The sequence below is a fragment of the Mauremys reevesii genome, linkage group 15 (genome assembly GCF_016161935.1).
Source record: "Mauremys reevesii isolate NIE-2019 linkage group 15, ASM1616193v1, whole genome shotgun sequence".
Lineage (NCBI taxonomy): Eukaryota > Metazoa > Chordata > Testudines > Geoemydidae > Mauremys > Mauremys reevesii.
The window spans coordinates 17,412,214-17,433,332 of record NC_052637.1 but is presented as its reverse complement, the minus strand read 5'-3'; the positions used below and the strand labels follow the sequence as shown (position 1 = coordinate 17,433,332).

General features: G+C 48.7%; 1 long non-coding RNA gene across 1 annotated transcript; it reads left to right on the top strand.

Annotated features, from left to right (window-relative positions):
• The first annotated feature begins 7,063 nt into the window (after nucleotides 1-7,063).
• LOC120383267 lies at nucleotides 7,064-7,672 on the top strand. Its single transcript, XR_005588390.1, has 2 exons — nucleotides 7,064-7,119; nucleotides 7,528-7,672. It is a non-coding gene; the product is annotated as an uncharacterized LOC120383267 (long non-coding RNA).
• The last annotated feature ends 13,447 nt before the right edge of the window (nucleotides 7,673-21,119 follow it).

The window sequence follows — 21,119 nt, the reverse complement described above, 5'->3', positions numbered from 1 at the left end:
GGTCTTGTTCACAGAGACAGACTAGACTGTGTTCATTGTTCGCAAAAATGTATCTTTGCAAGGAATTCACTCCCTTTTTCCCATCACAGAGCTGCAACTGTCTCCAGACCTGCCCCAGCATCCCCCTCACAGAGGCTGGTGCAGATTAGGCAGCGAAAGAAAAAGTCACGGGACGAGATGTTCGCTGAACTTATGGGCTGCTCCCGAGCCGAGGCGGCCCAGCAGAGCCAGTGGAGGGAGAACCTCTCTCAGTACCAGAGCTCACACAGCAAACGGGAGGAGAGGTGGCGTGAGGAAGACAAGCAGGCGACTCAAACGCTGCTTGGACTAATGAGGGAGCAAACGGACACCCTCCCCCACCACAAAGTCCCATACCCCCCTCACCCAAAATAACAAGAAGGAGGGGCGCCAGGGGCCGTGAAAACTGTCATAAGAACATAAGAACATAAGAACATAAGAAAGGCCGTACCGGGTCAGACCAAAGGTCCATCTAGCCCAGTATCTGTCTACCGACAGTGGCCAATGCCAGGTGCCCCTGAGGGAGTGAACCTAACAGGCAATGATCAAATGATCTCTCTCCTGCCATCCATCTCCATCCTCTGACGAACAGAGGTTAGGGACACCATTCTTACCCATCCTAGCTAATAGCCATTTATGGACTTAGCCACCATGAATTTATCCAGTCCCCTTTTAAACATAGTTATAGTCCTAGCCTTCACAACCTCCTCAGGTAAGGAGTTCCACAAGTTGACTGTGCGCTGTGTGAAGAAGAACTTCCTTTTATTTGTTTTAAACCTGCTGCCTATTAATTTCATTTGGTGACCCCTAGTTTTTGTATTATGTGAATAAGTAAATAACTTTTCCTTATCCACTTTCTCAACATCACTCATGATTTTATATACCTCTATCATGTTCCCCCTTAGTCTTGTCTTTTCCAAACTGAAGAGTCCTAGCCTCTTTAATCTTTCCTCATATGGGACCTTCTCTAAACCCCTAATCATTTTAGTTGCCCTTTTCTGAACCTTTTCTAGTGCTAGAATATCTTTTTTGAGGTGAGGAGACCACATCTGTACACAGTATTCGAGATGCGGGCGTACCATGGATTTATATAAGGGCAATAATATATTCTCAGTCTTATTCTCTATCCCCTTTTTAATGATTCCTAACATCCTGTTTGCTTTTTTGACCGCCTCTGCACACTGCAGGGACATCTTCAGAGAACTATCCACGATAACTCCAAGATCTTTTTCCTGACTCGTTGTAGCTAAATTAGCCCCCATCATGTTGTATGTATAGTTGGGGTTATTTTTTCCAATGTGCATTACTTTACATTTATCCACATTAAATTTCATTTGCCATTTTGTTGCCCAATCACTTAGTTTTGTGAGATCTTTTGAAGTTCTTCACAATCTGCTTTAGTCTTAACTATCTTGAGTAGTTTAGTATCATCTGCAAACTTTGCCACCTCACTGTTTACCCTTTCTCCAGATCATTTATGAATAAATTGAATAGGATTGGTCCTAGGACTGACCCTTGGGAACACCACTAGTTACCCCTCTCCATTCTGAGAATTTACCATTAATTCCTACCCTTTGTTCCCTGTCCTTTAACCAGTTCTCAATCCATGAAAGGACCTTTCCTTTTATCCCATGACAGCTTAATTTACGTAAGAGCCTTTGGTGAGGGACCTTGTCAAAGGCTTTCTGGAAATCTAAGTACACTATGTCCACCGGATCCCCCTTGTCCACATGTTTGTTGACCCCTTCAAAGAACTCTAATAGATTAGTAAGACACGATTTCCCTTTACAGAAACCATGTTGACTATTGCTCAAGAGTTTATGTTTTTCTATGTGTCTGACAATTTTATTCTTTACTATTGTTTCAACTAATTTGCCCGGTACCGACGTTAGACTTACCGGTCTGTAATTGCCGGGATCACCCCTAGAGCCCTTTTTAAATATTGGCGTTACATTAGCTAACTTCCAGTCATTGGGTACCGAAGCCGATTTAAAGGACAGGTTACAAACCTTGGTTAATAGTTCCACAACTTCACATTTGAGTTCTTTCAGAACTCTTGGGTGAATGCCATCTGGTCCCGGTGACTTGTTAATGTTGAGTTTATCAATTAATTCCAAAACCTCCTCTACTGACACTTCAATCTGTGACAGTTCCTCAGATTTGTCACCTACAAAAGCCAGCTCAGGTTTGGGAATCTCCCTAACATCCTCAGCCGTGAAGACTGAGGCAAAGAATCCATTTAGTTTCTCCGCAATGACTTTATCATCTTTAAGCGCTCCTTTTGTATTTTCATTGTCAAGGGGCCCCACTGGTTGTTTAGCAGGCTTCCTGCTTCTGATGTACTTAAAAAATATTTTGTTATTACCTTTGGAGTTTTTGGCTAGCCGTTCTTCAAACTCCTCTTTGGCTTTTCTTATTACACTCTTGCACTTAAGTTGGCAGCGTTTGTGCTCCTTTCTATTTGCCTCACTAGGATTTGACTTCCACTTTTTAAAGGAAGTCTTTTTATCTTTCATTGCTTCTTTTACATGGTGGTTAAGCCACGGTGGCTCTTTTTTAGTTCTTTTACAGTTTTTCTTAATTTGGGGTATACATTGAAGTTGGGCCTCTATTATGGTGTCTTTAAAAAGCGCCCACGCAACTTGCAGGGATTTCACTTTAGTCAATGTACCTTTTAACTTTTGTCTAACTAACCCCCTCATTTTTGTATAGTTCCCCCTTTTGAAATTAAAGGCCACAGTGTTGGGCAGTTGGGATGTTCTTCCCACCACAGGGATGTTGAATGCTATTGTATTATGGTCACTATTTCCAAGCGGTCCTGCTATAGTTACCTCTTGGACCAGCTCCTGCACTCCACTCAGGATTAAATCTAGAGTCGCCTCGCCCCTTGTGGGTTCCCGTACCAGCTGCTCCATGAAGCAGTCATTTAAAGTATCGAGAAATTTTATCTCTGCATTTCGTCCTGAAGTGAAATGTTCCCAGTCAATATGGGGATAATTGAAATCCCCCACTATTATTGGGTTCTTAATTTTGATAGCCTCTCTAATTTCCCTTAGCATTTCATCATCACTATTACTGTCCTGGTCAGGTGGTCGATAATAGATCCCTAATGTTATATTTTTACTAGAGCATGAAATTTCTATCCATAGAGACTCTATGGAACCTGTGGATTCGCTTAAGATTTTTACTTCATTTGAATCTACACTTTCTTTAACATATAGTGCCACTCCTCCCCCTGCACGGCCTGTTCTGTCCTTCCGATATATTTTGTACCCCGGAATGATTGTGTCCCATTGATTGCTCTCAGTCCACCAGGTTTCTGTGATGCCTATTATATCAATATCCTCCTTTATCACAAGGCACTCTAGTTCACCCATCTTATTATTTAGACTTCTGGCATTTGTGTACAAGCACTTTAAAAACTTGTCCCTGTTTATTAGCCTGCCTTTTTCTGATGTGCCAGATTCTTTTTTATGTGACTGTTCATCATCTGATCCAGCCCTTACATTATATTTCTCATTCCTCTGCTCCTGACTATAACCTGGAGATTCTCTATCATCAGACTCTCCCTAAGAGAAGTCTGTGTCCGATCCACACGCTTCTCTGCAGCAGTCGGCTTTCCCCATCACCTAGTTTAAAAACTGCTCTACAACCTTTTAATGTTTAGCGCCAGCAATCTGGTTCCACTTTGGTTTAGGTGGAGCCCATCTCTCCTGTATAGGCTCCTCCCATCCCAGAAGTTTCCCAGTTCCTAATGAACGTGAACCCCTCCTCTCTACACCATCGTCTCATCCACGCATTGAGACTCTGAAGCTCTGCCTGCCTACCTGGCCCTGCGCGTGGAACTGGGAGCATTTCTGAAAATGCCACCATAGAGGTCCTGGATTTCAGTCTCTTCCCTAGCAGCCTAAATTTGGCTTCCAGGACATCTCTCCTACCCTTCCCTATGTCATTGGTACCTACATGTACCACGACCACCGGCTCCTCCCCAGCACTACACATAAGTCTATCTAGATGCCTCGAGAGATCCGCAACCTTCGCACCAGGCAGGCAAGTCACCATACGGTTCTCCCGGTCATCACAGACCCAGCTATCTACATTTCTAATAATCGAATCTCCCATTACTAACACCTGCCTTTTCCTAGAAACTGGAGTTCCCTCCCCCGGAGAGGCAACCTCAGTGCGAGAGGCAACCCCAGCACCATCTGTCACTTCACCCCAGCAGAATGCTTAATTACCCAAAAGCTCTCATTCCCTAAATTTTGAGAAGTCCTTCCCTTCCTGACTCACCGAAGCCCCAATCCCAGTTTCATCCCCTAACTGTCTAGTTGATTATTAAAAATACTTTGCTGTTAATTACTGTTTCCGTCATGTTTTTGTACAGAAGACTGTGTTTGAAGGGGTGGGTGGGGAAGGGGGTTGGTAATTGCATAGGACAGTCACCTTTACTAGGGTACAGACACGGGGGCAGGATCACACACAGAGTGCAGTCAGTATGCACCCTGGTCGGTATGGGAGGTGGTTTCCATGTTCTGTGTGGGTGGGGAGTACGTCACTTTGTAGCGGGGGAGGGCGGTTACAGATCTTATGTAGTGGTCCTTGTCCTGGACCACAGAGCCACGCAGCAGGGGAATCTGTAACCGTCCTCCCCTGCCACAAGGTCACATAGCCCCCGCACACAGAGTCCCAAAAAGGAGGGATGGCAGGCTCCGTTGAAACAACCAGTCCGGCACTGCAGACCGCTCTAGGAGCAGGAGCCTGTCATTCCTCGAGTTTAGAAGCGGTCTTTACATCACTACACACCCTACCCAGCACAGTCTGTGTCCCAGTTTCAACCCTTTAATGCAAAGTCATTAATAAAGAAACGTTTGTTAAGTAACAATGGAACATGTATTTTATTTTTACACGTGTGTTGGAAGGGGGGAAACGGGGTGAACGGGGTATGTAACTGCAGAGGATAGTCAACAGTAACTGGGTAAAGAAACAGGGGCAGGTTCAGCTTCTCTGTAAAGAAACTGAATAGTCACAGGTCACGCTGCTCGCTGAGGAACCTAGCTTTCAAAGCCTCCCAGATGCACAGCGCTTCCCGCTGGGCTCTTCTAATCTAAGGTCGATTCCACAAATTTGAGTTAAGTTGAATCGAACTACTCTTGTAGTGTAGACATACCCTGAGTGTAGCATTGGGAGCAGCGTCTGATGTTTTATTGTCTAGCCGGCTTGCTTCCTAGAACGAACGCTCCTTGAGTGGGTGATCCACAGGGAGTAGCTCAAACTTCCGAAGTGCCTGGCCAGGGGCAGGACATTAGCACAGCAAGGGAGGGGTGTGTCAGTGCCATCACAAAGGCCTTTTGCAGGACCTCAGATTATTGGTCAAAGGTTGTGGGGAGGTGGTGACCTCACAGAGAGATGCTGACATCAGCCAGGCAGGACAGGGGCGAGGGGCCAGGGAAACCTCAGAGACCCCTGTGGCTTTGCCTCAGCAAGTCTCCTTCTTGAGATCTCTCTTTGAGGACAGTGAGAGAGTATTCGGGTTCACGTAAGTGAGCGCCAGGAGGAACCTCTTTTGAGTTTTCTTCTTCCCTTTTAGTGATTTTACTAGAAAACAGCCATCCCTGTTTAGAAGGTAAGAGCCTCCTCGAGGAAAGGGGTATCATGGGGGCGTCACAGTTTGGACTCCATGGCCCCCCCAATGTAAGGAAGTTCCTGCCACCCTGCTCTGTGTTCGCAGTGTGGGAGGGAGCAGCATTCCACGGCACTGATTTGCTCCTGGCTGCTGGAGCAGAGCAGCAGGCTCAGCTGTCAGAACTTCCCGGAGTTCTTGAGTAATCTGCATTGAGCTGTATGCTCATTGCTCATAATCACTTGAAGCCTATCTTTGTGTAGTTAATAAATGTGTGTTATATTTCCCCCTAAAACCTTGTGTTTTGCTAGATGTGCTTGGGAACCTGCTCAGGACCAGAGACTGGTGCATGGTCCTCTCCACTTGGAGAAAGGGGCAGACTGGGGTATAAACTGATACCGTCAGGCTTTTGGCCAGGGCAAGACGCTGCAGCGCCAGGGACCTAGGCTGGGAGCTGGGGAGAAGCTTCATAGTACCTGCAGCTGGGTGTGTCCCTGCCTGTGTAAAGGTTTGTGTGAGTGCAGGGCCGGGAGCGATCTGCATCTTCTCCCAGCAGCACTGTGAGAGGCAGCCCAGGCTGGGGAGACAGAGGGCTCAGCGGTATCCCAGCTCCAGGTTGCACCCTGGGGGCCCCCCTCATTATAACAAATAAATTAGTGCATCTCTCCCCAAACTAGTTCTACAAGCACGAAGAACACCATGGAGACCAGGCCTTTAAACGTTAGGAACCATCAGAGTTAAGGTGGCATGTACAAACTTTGTGCAGTGCTGCTGTGCGTGTATGTTATGATATAGACTCACAAGTATGGCCCTAGAGTCAATTCCCTGCCCCGCACAGCATCAATTTCCTCCAGACTACCAAGGGAAGTGGTGCTTTCTCCATCCCTTCATGAGGTGCCTTTCTGGAGTCTGCTTTGGTCCAAAACTTGCTACTGCGCCATACAGGAGGCCTGTGATGTGCAAAGGGGTCAGATGAGATGATCTGACCGGCTCTTCTGGCCTTAGTCTCCAAATCTCTGCAAAACTGAGTGTGGCACTTTGAGAGCCTCTGAGGTTGCCATGTGTTGCCTGCTTGATCTCCAGCACTGACCCTGAGTGCGTGGGGGTGACACACGGGGAGCAGCTCAAACATGCAAAGGGGCTGGCCAGGGGCCGGACATTAGCCTTGCAGGGCAGGGGTGAGTGTGGCAGTGACATCACAAGGGCCTTTTGCAGCACCTCAGCTGATTGGTCAAAGGAGGTTGGGAGGCGGTGATCTCACAGAGAGTCCATGACAACGGCCAGGTAGGACAGGCTGCAGGGCTGGGACGATGTCAGAGACCCCCGTGGCTTTGCTGCAGAGAGTCTCCTTCTTTAGGTCTCTCCCTGAGGACTGAGAGAGAATTCTGGGTCATGTCTGTGAGCACGAGGAGGAGACTCGTTGGAGTTTTCCCCGTTCCCACTGCTAATTTAGTGAGAAGACAGACATCCCTGTGGAGAAGGTAAGAGCCCCAGAGAGGTTTGGTACCTAGCCAGCCTGACCCACCTGGTGCTGGCCAAATTCAAGGCATGGAAAACACTAGGTTAAGGTGGGAGAATTTTTTTTACCACCTAGGCCTTTGTTCATTAGAGTCAGGGGGACATTGGGGTTCATCATTTTTGGTTTCTCTTTTTCCTACTTCCCTCCCTCCACTGGCAAGGAGGGGGCTGCTCTTTAGCCCTCGTGGAGGGAGGCCATCCCAAAGAGATGGGACAGGAAGACTGCTCTGAGAGCGATCCTCACTGGTGACTTGAGCCATCCCTGGGCCATCTGGGGAACCCTCAGCCTCTGCCAGAGTCTCAATGCTGATTGACGGAGCAGGGGATCTAGTGAAGGGAGGAGACTCAGGACTTTGTTATTCTCTTTTAAGGCCCAGCAAATAAGCCAGAACCAATCATCTGCTTGGTGAATTGTTCTCCTGCCTTCGCGACATAGACTGTCTCTGAGCCGTTCCTGGTTCACTCGGATGTTCTGGTGCTTCTACAACACTTGCTGAATAATCACTCTGAATGGCGGTTGGTCTGTAGCTCATTCGAGGTCACTTTGTTCTGATCATTCAGTGTGTGAAACTCCAGACTGATGGTTAATTTGAAAGTCAGGACACCTGAGATGTAAGACAAGGCCCTTCGCCTTTCTCAGCCTTCGTTTCTCCCTCTGTCGGTTGGGGATAAAAAGCCTCTCACACCTGCCTCCTGGTGGGGGGAGGCTGCGGAGCTGTGGGGACCCATATGAGAAGGTCACTAGTAGCAATGCAGCATAGGAGGTGTCCTATCGGGTTGAGTCATTGCAGATTATGATGTAGTTCAGCAGACCCCTGTTTTCCCAATATTGCATTATGCAGCTTTCCATGTTAACCAAACCACCAGTGCACGCAGGTGCAGCAGTTGGCGATTTCTCCTGTGGCCTCGAGATGGCACTGCAGGCTAGCACTTTCCCATTCCCCTGGGTATCAGAATGTTTGATTAGGTGACCTGGCCCCAAACGGCCCCAGTTAGATGCCATCAGTGGGGTCTGCTGTGTAAAGGCTGAAAGAGTCAATTTTATTGGTATTTTATTATCTTTAAATCATTAAGGGGAGCATCTTATCTCGTTTCTAAATCAAAGTGTCTCCTCTTTGTGTGCGAAGAGAGAGTTTAACAGGATGCCACAAACGGGAGATGCTTTTGATTTGGAAAACAGAATATTTTTGCAAAGAATTTTCATCCCAATTGTTTCATGATTCCACAAACCAAACTTGTTTAATGTTCATGTGATTTTCTAACAGAAAACTGTGTCTATGAAAATTCCCCCCCCCCACCCAATTGCTGGGCTCTGTCCCTCCTTCTGGGGGGCTTGTTGTCTGCTGATGTCAGTGAGAGTGAGAGCTGTTGGCTTTTCTCTCTAGCTCTGCCATTGCTTTGCCATGTGACCTGGGGTCAGGGGCGGCTCTACAAAGTAGGCTGCCCCAAGCAGCGCGGAGCGCTGCGCCGCCCTTCCCCAGTCCCGCGGCGGGTCCCCTCTTCCCGCGGCTCCGGCATCCTGGGGAGGGCGGCATTTGGCTCCGGTGGAGCTCCCGCCGGCATGCCTGCGGCAGGTCCACCGGAGCCTGGGACGAGCGGACCTGCCACAGTCATGCCTGCGGGAGCTCAACCGGAGCCGCGGGAAGACGGGACCCGCCGCAGGCATGACTGCGGCAGGTCCGCTCGTCCCGGGCTCCGGTGGACCTGCCGCAGGCATGCCGGCGGGAGCTCCACCGGAGCCAAATGCCGCCCTCCCCAGAATGCCGCCCCAAGCGGGCGCTTGGCCCGCTGGTGCCTAGAGCCGCCCCTGCCTGGGGTAGGTCATTTCCTCTCTCTGTACCTCAGCATCCCAATCTGTGCAATGGGAAGAGAGACAGGTCTGTAATGCCTGGCAGGAGTGAGACTGGGAGAGAGAACGGGCATTAAAGCACTTTGGGGAGGAGAAAGGGTTGTTTCATGCTGTTGAGCACCAAGGCATTCTGACATTTGCGAAAATGTCTCGTCTAGAGAAACAAGAAATGATCGGGGACAAAGCCTGCAGGAGGATGTGAATCAGAGAGGCCAGGGTATGTGTTTGGGGTCTCACCAGTGCTTCTCACCTGTGAGTGCTTCCCCATCGTCATAGCTTGGCCTGGGAACAGGAGAAATAAACCAGACGGTGAGTGAGTGAGAGGGATGCAGTGACAGTGCCACGGGGCAGTGGGGAGGAGGTAACAAGCCTCTCTGCTGCCCAACATGTACCAGAAGGGAAGGGATTTCCCCCACAGTCCTCATCTGCCCTGGCTCTGAGCAGGATTAGCTGCCTAAAACCCAGAACTTCCAGAAGCCGTCCAGACCATAGTTGAGATCTGTGGAGCTCTTGGCTATAATGAAATTGTAATTAACTATCCAGGTGTAAAGACCTGGGGACTAGAACCTGGGTTGGCCAATATTCCCCTAGTGCCAGCTGAGCACCAGGGAGCAGGGAATATGGGGCTCTGGCTGGGGTGGCGGGACCGCGAGGTTGCGGGACTCTGGCTGGCAGAGCGGGGCTGCGGTGATGCGGACCGCTGACCGGGGGAGCGCAACCGCGGGGTTGCGGGGTTCCGGGCCGGGAGAGCGCGGCTGCGGGGTTGCGGGGCTCTAGCCCGGTTAGCGGGGCCACCAGAATGGCCGCGTAGGCCGGGGGCAGTGGGACCGTGGGTATCCGGGGTTCCCGCCAGGAGAGCGGTGCTGCAGGGTTGCGGGGTTCCGGCCGGGGGAGCGTGACCAAGGGGTTGTGCAGCTCCAGCCAGGGGGAATCAGCCCCTGCACCCCTCTTCCTGGGACTCCCAGTGACTCTCAGCCAGCCAGTAAAACAAAAGGTTTATTGGACAACAGGAACGCAGTCTACAGCAGAGCTTGTAGGCACAACCAGGACCCCTCAATCAAGTCTTTCTGGGGGTTCAGGAAGCTTAGTTCCCAGCTTGGAATTCCCTGAATTCCTCCCCCCAGCCCAAAACCGAAATTGAACTAACTCCTTCCAGCAGGCTCTCTTCTTTTGTCCAGCTTCCCAGGCAAAGGTGTCGAACCCCCACCTCCTCCCTGCCTGGCTCAGGTTACAGGCTCAGGTCCTGTCCTTCACCTAAAGTCATCCCCGGCTTTCCCATCCCCCACACAGACAGTCCCTACTGTATCACAGCTCTCCCCCCTTCGAGACTGAACTGCCCAGTGACCTGGGGAAGTTTGCCCCCGCTCCCTCTCCGGGCCAACGCGTCTGCTATCAGGTTGGCAGGCACTTCCCGTCACATGGACTACGGCCATGTCATAATCCTGCAGGAGCAGGCTCCACCTCAGGAGCTTGGCATTGGCTCCTTTCATCTGGTGCAGCCAGGTTAGGGGAGAGTGGTCGGTGTACACGGTGAAGTGTCGCCCAAAGAGATATGGCTCTAGTTTCTTAAGGGCCCACACCATGGCCAGGCATTCCTTCTCGATGGCCACGTAGTTCTGCTCCCGGGGTAGCAACTTCTTCCTCAGGTACACGATGGGGTGTCTCTCCCTCTTTTTATCCTCCTGCATTAACACTGCCCCCAGTAAAGGGCTTGTCAAAGTCTGGGTTTGCCAGAACTGGGCCACTAACCAGAGCCTCCTTCAGCGCCCAGAGAACCTCCTGGCACTCCTCTGTCCAAACCACCATGTCTGGCTTCCCCTTCTTGCACAGATCAGTGATGGGGCCGGCTATGGCGCTAAAGTGGGGCACGAACCTTCAATAGTACCCCGCCATCCCAATAAAGGCTTGGACTTTCTTTTTGGTTTGGGGAGCGGGCCAGTCTCTGATCACCTCCACTTTGGCTGGTTCTCGCTTTAGGCAGCCGCTCCCCACCCAATGGCCCAGATAAGATACTTCAGCCAGCCCCACCTTGCACTTTACCCAGCCTCTCGGAGTTGGTCCAGCACTTGTTTAACCTGGGACACGTGGTCACCCCAGGTGTGGCTAAAGACACATACGTCGTCAATATACGCCACGGCAAACTCTCCATCCCCCTCAGTAGCTGACCCACCAGGTGCTGGAAGGTGGCCGGCGCACCCTTGAGGCCGAAAGGCAGGGTCAGCATCTCATACAGCCCCAGGGGGTGATAAAGGCCGATTTTAGCCTGCAGCTGCATCCAGCGGCACTTGCCAGTAGCCCTTGGTAAGAGCCATGGTGGTGAGGTATCGAGCGCCTCCCAGTTGTCTAGGAGCTCGTCAGGCCTGGGCATCGGATACAGTGATGGCATTGAGCTTTCGATAGTCCACACAGAACCGGATCGACCCATCCCTTTTGGGGACCAGCACCGCTGGTGAGGCCCAAAGGCTGGAAGACGGCTGGATCTCCCCCAAATCCAGCATGTCCCTGACCTCTCTTTCCAGGTCTTGAGCAGTTTTCGTGGTGACTCAGAAAGGGGAGCATCTTATAGGAGGATGTGACCCGGTCTCCACCCGGTGGACAGTCAAATTAGTGCGTCCAGGCTGGTTGGAAAACAGCTGTCGGTACAGATGCAGCACCCTGCTGATCTCAGCGTGCTGGGCCAAGGTCAGCTGATCAGAGAGGGGAATTGCTTCCAGGGGGAACCAACTTTTGTCCCAGGGAATAGATCCACTAAAGGGTCATCTCCCTGCTCCTCCCAATGTCCACACACGGCCAACACCACAGTTCCCCTGTCATAATATGGCTTCACCATATTCACATGGTACACCCGGCAGTGGTGCGCCCGGTTCGACAGCTCCACCACATAGTTTACCTCATTTAGTTGCTTGACAACCTTGAAGGGCCCTTCCCATGCAGCCTGGCATTTGTTCTTGCTCACGGGGATGAGAACCATCACCTGATCCCTGGTGGCGAAGGCGCGGGCCTGCGCCGTGCGGTCATACCAGACCTTCTGCTGCCTCTGGGCTCGGGCCAGATTCTCCCTGGCCAGGCCCATGAGCTCGGCAAGTCTTTCCCGGAAGGTCAGGACATACTCCACCGCCTTCCCCTCCCATTTGTCTCTCATCAGGTCTAGGGGCCCCCTTACCCGCCTGCCATACAACAGTTCAAAGTGCAAAAACCCGGTACATTCCTGTATGCGAACAGCAGGTGAGGTAAGTACTTGTCCCAGTCCTGCGGGTGCTGGTTCATAAATGTTTTTAGCATCATCTTTAGCGTCCCGTTGAACCTTGCCACCAGCCCGTTGGACTCGGGGTGATACGCTGAGGCCCAGTTGTGCCGGACCCCCCGCATTTCTCCCACAAGCACCGGAGCAGGGACGACATGAAGTTGGACCCCTGGTCCGTTAAGACTTCCTTGGGGAACCCCACTCTGCTGAAAATGGTCAGCAGCGCATCTGCCACAGTGTCTGCTTTGATAGAGGACAAGGCCACCGCCTCGGCGAAATCTACCACCACCAGAATGTATTTCTTCCCCGACCAGGTCGTCTTGCTGAGAGGTCCCACTATGTCCATGGCCACCTTCTGGAAAGGTTCTTCTATGATGGGTAAAGGCCCTTTGTCCCGGGCCTTCCCCACCCTCTGGCAGGGAGTCACAGGACTGGCAATACTGTCGGACATGGGTAAAGACCCCAGGCCAGTAAAAGTTCTGTAGCAGCCTCTGCCGGGTGTGCCGGATTCCCTGGTGCCCTGCGAGAGGGATGTCATGGGCCAGGTACAATAGCTTGTGGCAAAACTTCTGAGGAACCACCAGCTGCCTCCTGATCCCCCATGCCTCTACTTCCCTGGGAGCCCATTCTCAGTACAGTAACACCTTCTCCCACAGGAACCTCTCCTTGAAACCTCTCCTCATGGACTGTACCACACTGAGGTCAGCCAGGTCCCTTGGTCTCCGCAAGGAGGGATCTTTCTGCAACTTGGCCTGGAACTCGTCGGCTGGGGAAGGGTTGGGTCAGAAGCCACAGCCTCCCCTGAGCCTTGCCTTTGGGTGTTTCCGCCCCACCAGGGTAGGGTTCTGTGCCTCTGGGGTGACATCCTCCCCAAGGTCAGGACGTAGTGTCCCTCGCCAGCTCTGGGTCACGACTAAGGCGTTCCGGGGGTTGCTGGCCAGTCCTCTAGATCCCCACCCCATCAACACCTCGGTGGGCAAATGGTGGTGCACCCCCACCTCCTTGGGGCCCTCCTTGTCCCCCCATTTCAGATGCACCATCGCCATGGGCACCTTGAATGGGGTCCCGCCCACCCCCATCAGGGTCAGGAAGGTGTTGGGCATCACCTGATCTGGGGCCACCACCTCGGGCCGGGCCAGCGTCACCTCAGCGCCCGTGTCCCAGTATCCATAGACTTTCCTCCCATCCACCTCCAGGGGAACAAGACACTCGCTCCACAGGGACAGCCCACCCTGTAAACCGAGAACCTTGAGTCCGGGGCATCCAACCCCCCCAGAGGAGCCGACCTGGGGACCGCCTCTCTCCTGAGCAGTTGATAAGCTGCCAGCCCTGGGAAGCCTGCCTCTTGTCCGTCTGGGCCTCTACCAAGTTAACCCGGTGTGGGGGGTCAGTCGGCTCTGTCTGTCCTTGAGCCTGGGGCACTGGGACCATATGCGGCCTCTCTGGCCACAGTGATAGCAGCTCATGTCCCTTTGTCAACTTACCCATTTCATGTTTCATATTCAGAGTCACTCTGAAATGAACTAGGTGGAATTGTCTGTGGTGGAGGGAAATATGTCTCGGTGTGCCTCCAATTTGCTTTTTCCTTTTATTCCAGGAATTTCTCTCTAACCACACAAGAGCTGGTTATTATTTCCTTGGACTGACATACTCAAAGCTTGAGGGCAGATGAAAGTGGATCAGCAATGAAGAACTGAACAGTGATGTGTAGCTTCATTCTTTTCTAACTCTGTAAATATTTCTGTTGGACATCTGGGACTTACTAGCCCCAAGGCCAGTAATAGGAACAGAAAATTGTCAGGGATTTCTCTGAATGGGTAACAGTATTCACTAGTGGAATCAGTGCTGGTGTCATATGAGGGACTAGGACTCCCACTAAGAGGAAAGGAACTTGGGAGGGAAATGGGAAGAGGGTAATTTGTATTCATACAGATGTGGGAAGAAAGGTGTTTGTGTGAAGGGGATATTAGTGGGGATATAACTAACTTGGATGTGTTGGCTGGAACAGCCCAGAGGAGGTGCCAGGAGAATATAGCCAACAGAAGTGGAAGGGAAGAAGACTATTTGACCCTAATAACTTTCAGATGTGTTTGTGGGAAGGGAGGTTGAGGAGTGTGGGGTTGGGATCTCACTGGGAAGCAGCCTCTAGTTTCACTCCACAGAAAAGTGATCAGTAGCAGAGTCACTGTCCCCTCTGAGCATCTGTCCCCTTTTTCTAGGCTAACGGGTATATAGTTGGGACATAGCTGGAGCTAAAGCCATATTTTCAATTCGCTTTCTCACTGCACAGATTTGATATACAAAAGAATCTCCATGACTATGCCTGCGCTGTTATTGGCTTTAATAAGGTGGTGACTGCAGTTTGTTCTGAATCCTCACACATCCACTATATCTGTAAGAAGACAATGGGATAACTATAGATCCTCAAGATGAGAAAATTGCAGGCACAAGAACATGCCTGGGTTATCCAGATGCCAACAAGGATATTTCTCTCTCTAAACATCCTCAGCACATGTACCCTCATATGCATACAAACACATACTCTTACGCAGGCACTCACAAACCTGTTTTCATCTGATCATAAACAGCAATGGCATGATCATCATGTCTGGTTGGACTACACACAGGACAAATTCTAGACCTCTTTTCATGTCACCACAGAGACCAACAGACAAACTTTCAGTGGGCAAGTGGTCTCTGAACAGATGTTGAAAAAAATGCAAAAAAAATAGTAAAACTAAAATCTTCTTGTTAAAAAAAATATAATAAACAATAACAGTGATTAACCTTTCAGCTGTCCCTAAGCCGATCAGATAAGGGTAAGGAATGGTGTGCCTAGCCTCTGTTTGTCAGAGGGTGGAGATGGATGGCAGGAGAGAGATCACTTGATCATTTCCTGTTAGGTTCACTCCCTCTGGGGCACCTGGCATTGGCCACTGTCGGTAGACAGGATACTGGGCTAGACGGGCCGTTCTTATGTTCTTAGATATGGGCAGTCGGATATGGATATTCACTAACACTGGCAGTCATCACTGGCATGGACATTGAAGGCAAGTGCTGTAGGAGTCCCAGTTCATGGAAGACAATGGAAGTACCATGATTTACACCAGTTGATCACCTGATACAGCTGTTCTGAGCGCTCGCACTTCACTGCTTCTCAGATGTCTGGGACTTGCTTGGTTCATGGGATCCTAGATTAAATAGTCTCTTACTGAAAGCTTTCAAATAGAGTCATCCTGCATCTAATGTGTTATGGGGCAATCCTGATTTACCATAAGTTTGTCCTTCATCTGCAGGATGACAAAAGAGTCCCACATTAATTTCAGAATTCACAACAATGTTGCATCTTTGTGCTTTGATAGTGTATCACTACATGATGTTATTTCAGTCAGTAAGATGGGATGCTACCTCATCACTCAGTATCATAACAACTAATTGTGATATAGCCTCTTGGAAGCCAGCATTTGCTTTTCTGTGCCTTCTCCTTTTCCTGCCAGCAATCTGTATGCTGCAGGGACATGGCTCTTTGGTGGCAGACAAGTCTATTGCAGCCTCCAAAAGTGTTTCAGCGCCAGCCCTCTCCAAGGTAGCTTAACAGCATTTGACAATGAGCTAACAGTTACCACCACTAGTTCAGGGTCTCTTTAGGTGATGAAGAGGATGAGACAGAAATCAGATTAAAAATAAATGGTAAACAGAATATTTACACAGCTAGAATGAAACATTGCAAAAATAACTGCTAGCTAGATTAAAATCAGTTATTAATATTTGTAATTTACCACTTTGCAGCCATATCAAAAAGTCTGAGTCCTACTCACTAATGTTTACAATCTAAAAGGCAACACACAATCCGAGGAAGGAGACAGGGATGGACAAGAGAAAATGTTTTAACATCTATTGGTATTTGCCTTTGTTTTATATTTTAACTTCTTCTTGTTAGCCCTTTTCTATAGCTTTTATCCTTTCCTGTTTTCTTTTTCTTCTTTAACCTTTACATATATATTTTTATCATTATAATTTTTTATTATTTTGTTTCAAATACAAATATACCATATGCCGGATTCGTCATAATACACGAAATCAGTAAAGAGGGTTACTATAAAGGAAGGCGAGGAGAAGTGATGTATCTCTCTTCAGGGTCTGTGTCTCAACCATGGGCATATACTTGCAGCCATTGTCCACTTCAATCTGAGGTTAGTCAGGATCAAGAGGGTGCTCTGCACAATTGGTTTGGTAAGCTGAACTGCCAGACAGACAAATACTCAGGAGACCACATGGAGATACTGTCAGTTCTGATGAATAGCTCTCTCAGGGACAAGAAAATGTAGATGAAGCACCTATGTGAGCCTTCATGTGGGGCTCACTGAAAATGAATGCATTTCATTACATTTGCTGGATGTTGTTATAGGGGGAGGTGAGGATCAGGATGGAGGAAATTACTACAAGCACTAGAGAACCTAAGGGGACAGGATAATTAAGAGGAATATGTAAGACAAGCTCATAATTAGGGCTGTCAATTAATCACAGTTTAACTCATGCGATTAACTCAAAAAATTAATCATGATTTAAAAAATTAATCATAGTTTTAATTGCACTGTTAAACAGAATACCAAGTACCATAGTGCAATCTCTTTATTTTTAAAGTGCAATTTACAAATGTAGATTTTTTTGTTACATAACTGCACTAAAAAACAAAACAATGTAAAATTTCAGAGCCCACAAGTCCACTCAGTCCTACTTCTTCTTCAGTCAATCACTAAGAAAAATAAATTCAGTTACATTTATGGGAGATAGTGCTGCCCACTTCTTATTTACAATGTTACCTGAAAGTGAGAAGAGGCCCTCTCATGACACTTTTGTACCTGGTGTTGCAAGGTATTTACATGCCAGATATGCTAAACATTCGTATGCCCCTTCATACTTGGGTCACCATTCCGGAGGACATGCTTGCATGCTGATGACACTCATTAAAAATAATTTATTAATTAAATTTGTGACTGAATTCCTTGGGGGTGAATTGTGTGCCTCCTGCTCTGTGTTTTACCTGCATTCTGCCATATATTTCAGGTTATAGCAGTCTTGGATGATGACTCAGCACAGTGTTCATTTTAAGAACATTTTCACTGCAGAGCTAACAAAATGTAAAGAAGATACCAATGTGAGATTTCTAAAGCTAGCTACAGCACTTGACCCAAGGTTTAAGAATCTGAAGTGCTTTCCAAAATCTGAGAGGGACAAGGTGTGGAGCATGCTTTCAGAAGTCTTGAAAGAACAACAGAACTTGAACCACCAAAAAAGAAAATCAACCTTCTGCTGGTGGCATCTGACTCTCATGAGGAAAATGAGCATGTGTCAGTCCACACTTCTTTGGATTGTTATCAAGCAGAACCCATCATAGCATGGACATCTGTCCTCTGGAATGGTGGTTGAAGCATAGAATCATAGAACTGGAAGGGCCGTAGAGAGAAATAATTGGAGACATACCAATCTCCTGGGACTGGAAGGGACCTTGAAAGGTCATTGAGTCCAGCCCCCTGCCTTCACTAGCAGGACCAGTTACTGATTTTTGCTCTAGAGCCCTAAGGGGCCCCTGTCAAGGATTAAACTCACAGCCCTGGGTTTAGTAGGCCAATGCTCAAACCACTGAGCTATCCCTCCCCCAGGTTCAGCTAGTCCAATCCCCTGCACTCATGGCAGGACTAAGTATTATCTTAACCATTCCTTACAGGTGTTTGTCTAATCTGCTCTTAAAAATCTCCAATGATGGAGATTCCACAACCTCCTTAGGCAATTTATTCCAGTGCTTAACCACCCTGACAGGAAGTTTTTCCTAACGTCCAACCTAAACCTCCCTTGCTGCAATTTAAGCCAATTGCTTCTTGTCCTGGCCTCAAAGGTTAAGAAAAACATTTTTTTCTCCATCCTCCTTGAACAACCTTTTACATACTTGAAAACTGTTATTATGTCCCCTTTCAGTCTCCTCTTTTCCAGACTAAACAAACCCAATTTTTTAACCTTCCCTTTTCTAGACCTTTAATCATTTTTGTCACTTTCTAGATGTCTTCTAGACATTTGTCATTTTCTAGACCTTCTAGACCAGATGTGGGCAAACTATGCCCCCGTGGCCCACATCTGGCCCGCGGGACCATCCTGCCTTGGCCCCTGAGCTCCCGGATGGAGACCCTAGTTCCTGGCCCCTCCCCTGATATCCCCCCTCCCCTACAGCCACGCCGCCACATGGACAGCGCTCTGGCCTGCTGCTCCCACTGGGCAGCATGGAGAGTGCAGCTGACTCTGGCCAGGTGTTGCAGCTGCAAGTTCCTGCTGCTGGTAAGGGGGTGGGGAGTGCGGGTGTGGGGTACGGGATTGGCGGGTCCGGGGGGGCAGTCAGGGTGGAGGGGGGGGTGGGAGGGGGCAGAGGTTCTGGGGGGGTGGTCAGGGGATGGGGAACAGGGAGTGTTTGGAAGTGGAAGTCCCAGGGGGCCAGTCACGGGGTGGGGATGTGGATAGGGGTCAAGAGAACAGTCAGGGGACAGAGATCAGGATAAGGGGGTGGGATCCCAGGGGGCAGTTAGGGGTGGGGGCTCCTGGGAGGGGGTGCCCAGGGAACAAGAAGCTGAGGGCGGTTGGATGGGGGTGGGAGTCCCGGGGGGGCTGTCAGGGTACAGGGAGCAGGGGGGTTGGATAGGAGGCGGGGGTCCCAGGAGGGGGCGGTCGGGGACAAGGAGCAGCGGGGGTTGGATGAGTTGGTTCTGAGGAGAGCAGTCAGGGGGCGGGAAGTGGGAGGGGGCAGATAGGGGTCAGGCGCCAACTTGTTTGGAGAGGCACAGCCTTCCCTACCCGGCCTTCCATATAGTTGCGCAACCCCGTGCCAAAAAGTTTGCCCACCCCTGTTCTAGATGTTTGTCATTTTCTAGATCTTTAATCATTTTTATAGCTTCTTCTCTGGACTCTCTTCAATTTGTTCACATCCTTCCTGAAGTGTGGCGCCCAGAACTGGACACACTACTCCAGTTGAGAACTAATCAATGTGGAGTAGTGCAGAAGAATGGTTTTTTCCAGAATAATGTTAGCTTCTTTTACAACAGAGTTATATTGTTGACCCATATTTAGCTTGTTGTCCACTATGACCCCCAGATCCCTTTCTGCAGTACTGCTTCCTAGGCCGTCATTTCCCATTTTGTATGTGTGCAGCTGATTGGTCCTTCCTAAGTGCAGTACTTTTAATTTGTCCTTATTGAATTTCATCCTATTTACTTAAGACCATTTCTCCAGTTTGTCCAGAATATTTTGAATTTTAATCCTATCCTCCAAAGCACTTGCAACCCTTTTCAGCTTGATATCGTCCACAAACTTTATAAGCGTTACTCGCTGTGCCTTTATCTAAATCATTGATGAAGATGTTGAACAGAATCAGACCCGGAACTGATCCCTGCAGGACCCCATTTGTTATGCCCTTCCAGCATGACTGTGAACCACAAAGTGAAAAATGCTGAGTAATGTGAAAGGTGTAGATTCTCACATAAACCCACTGAGTCATAAGAGTTTGGTTATATCAATCATTGTTTTGGTTGAATGAAATCTGATGTGAACAGTGTGTTACCTTGAAAGAAGATGAAGAATGTCTGCTTGTGCTAATCAAGCTTGTACAATGGATATGCTCACAACTAAAATGTGTACATTTTTTTGATTTTTGTTTTGTGGCTTGCTATAACTTAATCAGTTGTACCATAAAATAAATAGAGCTTATGTCAGAGCTAGGATTTTGGCAGAACTATGTTCCTTTCTACTTTTAATGGACATTAATCTTCATGCTGACTGTTTTTCTTGTAGTACATCTTGCCCTTAGCCATGATTTGATTCATTTGAATCATTCCAAACAAGTAGACATAAGAACGATGATAGAAGAATGTATTATGACAATAGAAAAGATGTATGTGCTTAGTAGGGTGACCAGACAGCAAATGTGAAAAACTGGGATGGGATGAATTGGACTGTCCCTATAAAATCCGAACATCTGGTCACCCTAATGTTTAGGGAGTGTTGTGCACCGCATTCACCCCAAAATATGTCTAAGCCTGACCACAAACAATACTGAAAAATCTGCAGGGCAAGTTTGGGATTGCTCTAGTCACACAAATTCTCCTTGGCCTGCTACAGTGAGGTTCTGCGGGGGATTAGAAAAATTAGACAGGAGCACACAATACGGAATGAATACTGAATGGCTTCCCCTCTGGACCCTGCAGAAGAGGCTCTGTTGACTCCATCAGGGAGTCTGCCACAGCTCAGATTTCCTTAGCAGTTTTGTTGCATCAGCTACTCATTGGCACAATCCTGCTTACCCTTGATCATCACAAACTTCCAGACAGGGCTTTCTTACCTATGGAGTCCAATAAAATTACCATATGCTCCAGTGATGAACATGATCTTCTCAGGCTATTTCCTCCAGCAAATCCTAGTATGATTCCTGTTAGCCACGGAAGCACCCTTCAGCAAACAAAAATGAGGCAACGATAGCATGTCCCCCACTTCTTTTCCCTTTCCTAGTCCACTGTACACATAGAAAGAATGTTCCTCCTCCTCCACCAGCAGCTTTAATATAAAATCATTTTATTACACTTCACTTTGAATTGCTTTTAGGTTTATTTTTATTTCCTTAGCAAAAGTAAAAAATTAACCAGAATTAACCTCTCACATAAACCTAGGGCAGTCATCCCAAGCCTATTCCCCATACTTATTGCTGGGTTCAGCCTAGCAGGCTCACTAGTGAAATAGAACTCCCTCACTGTCTCCAACTTAGTCTCTTGGGGAAACTTATGTAGTTCCAGATCTTGTGGATCTGGGCCTGGAGAAAGTGCTCTGTGGCTCAT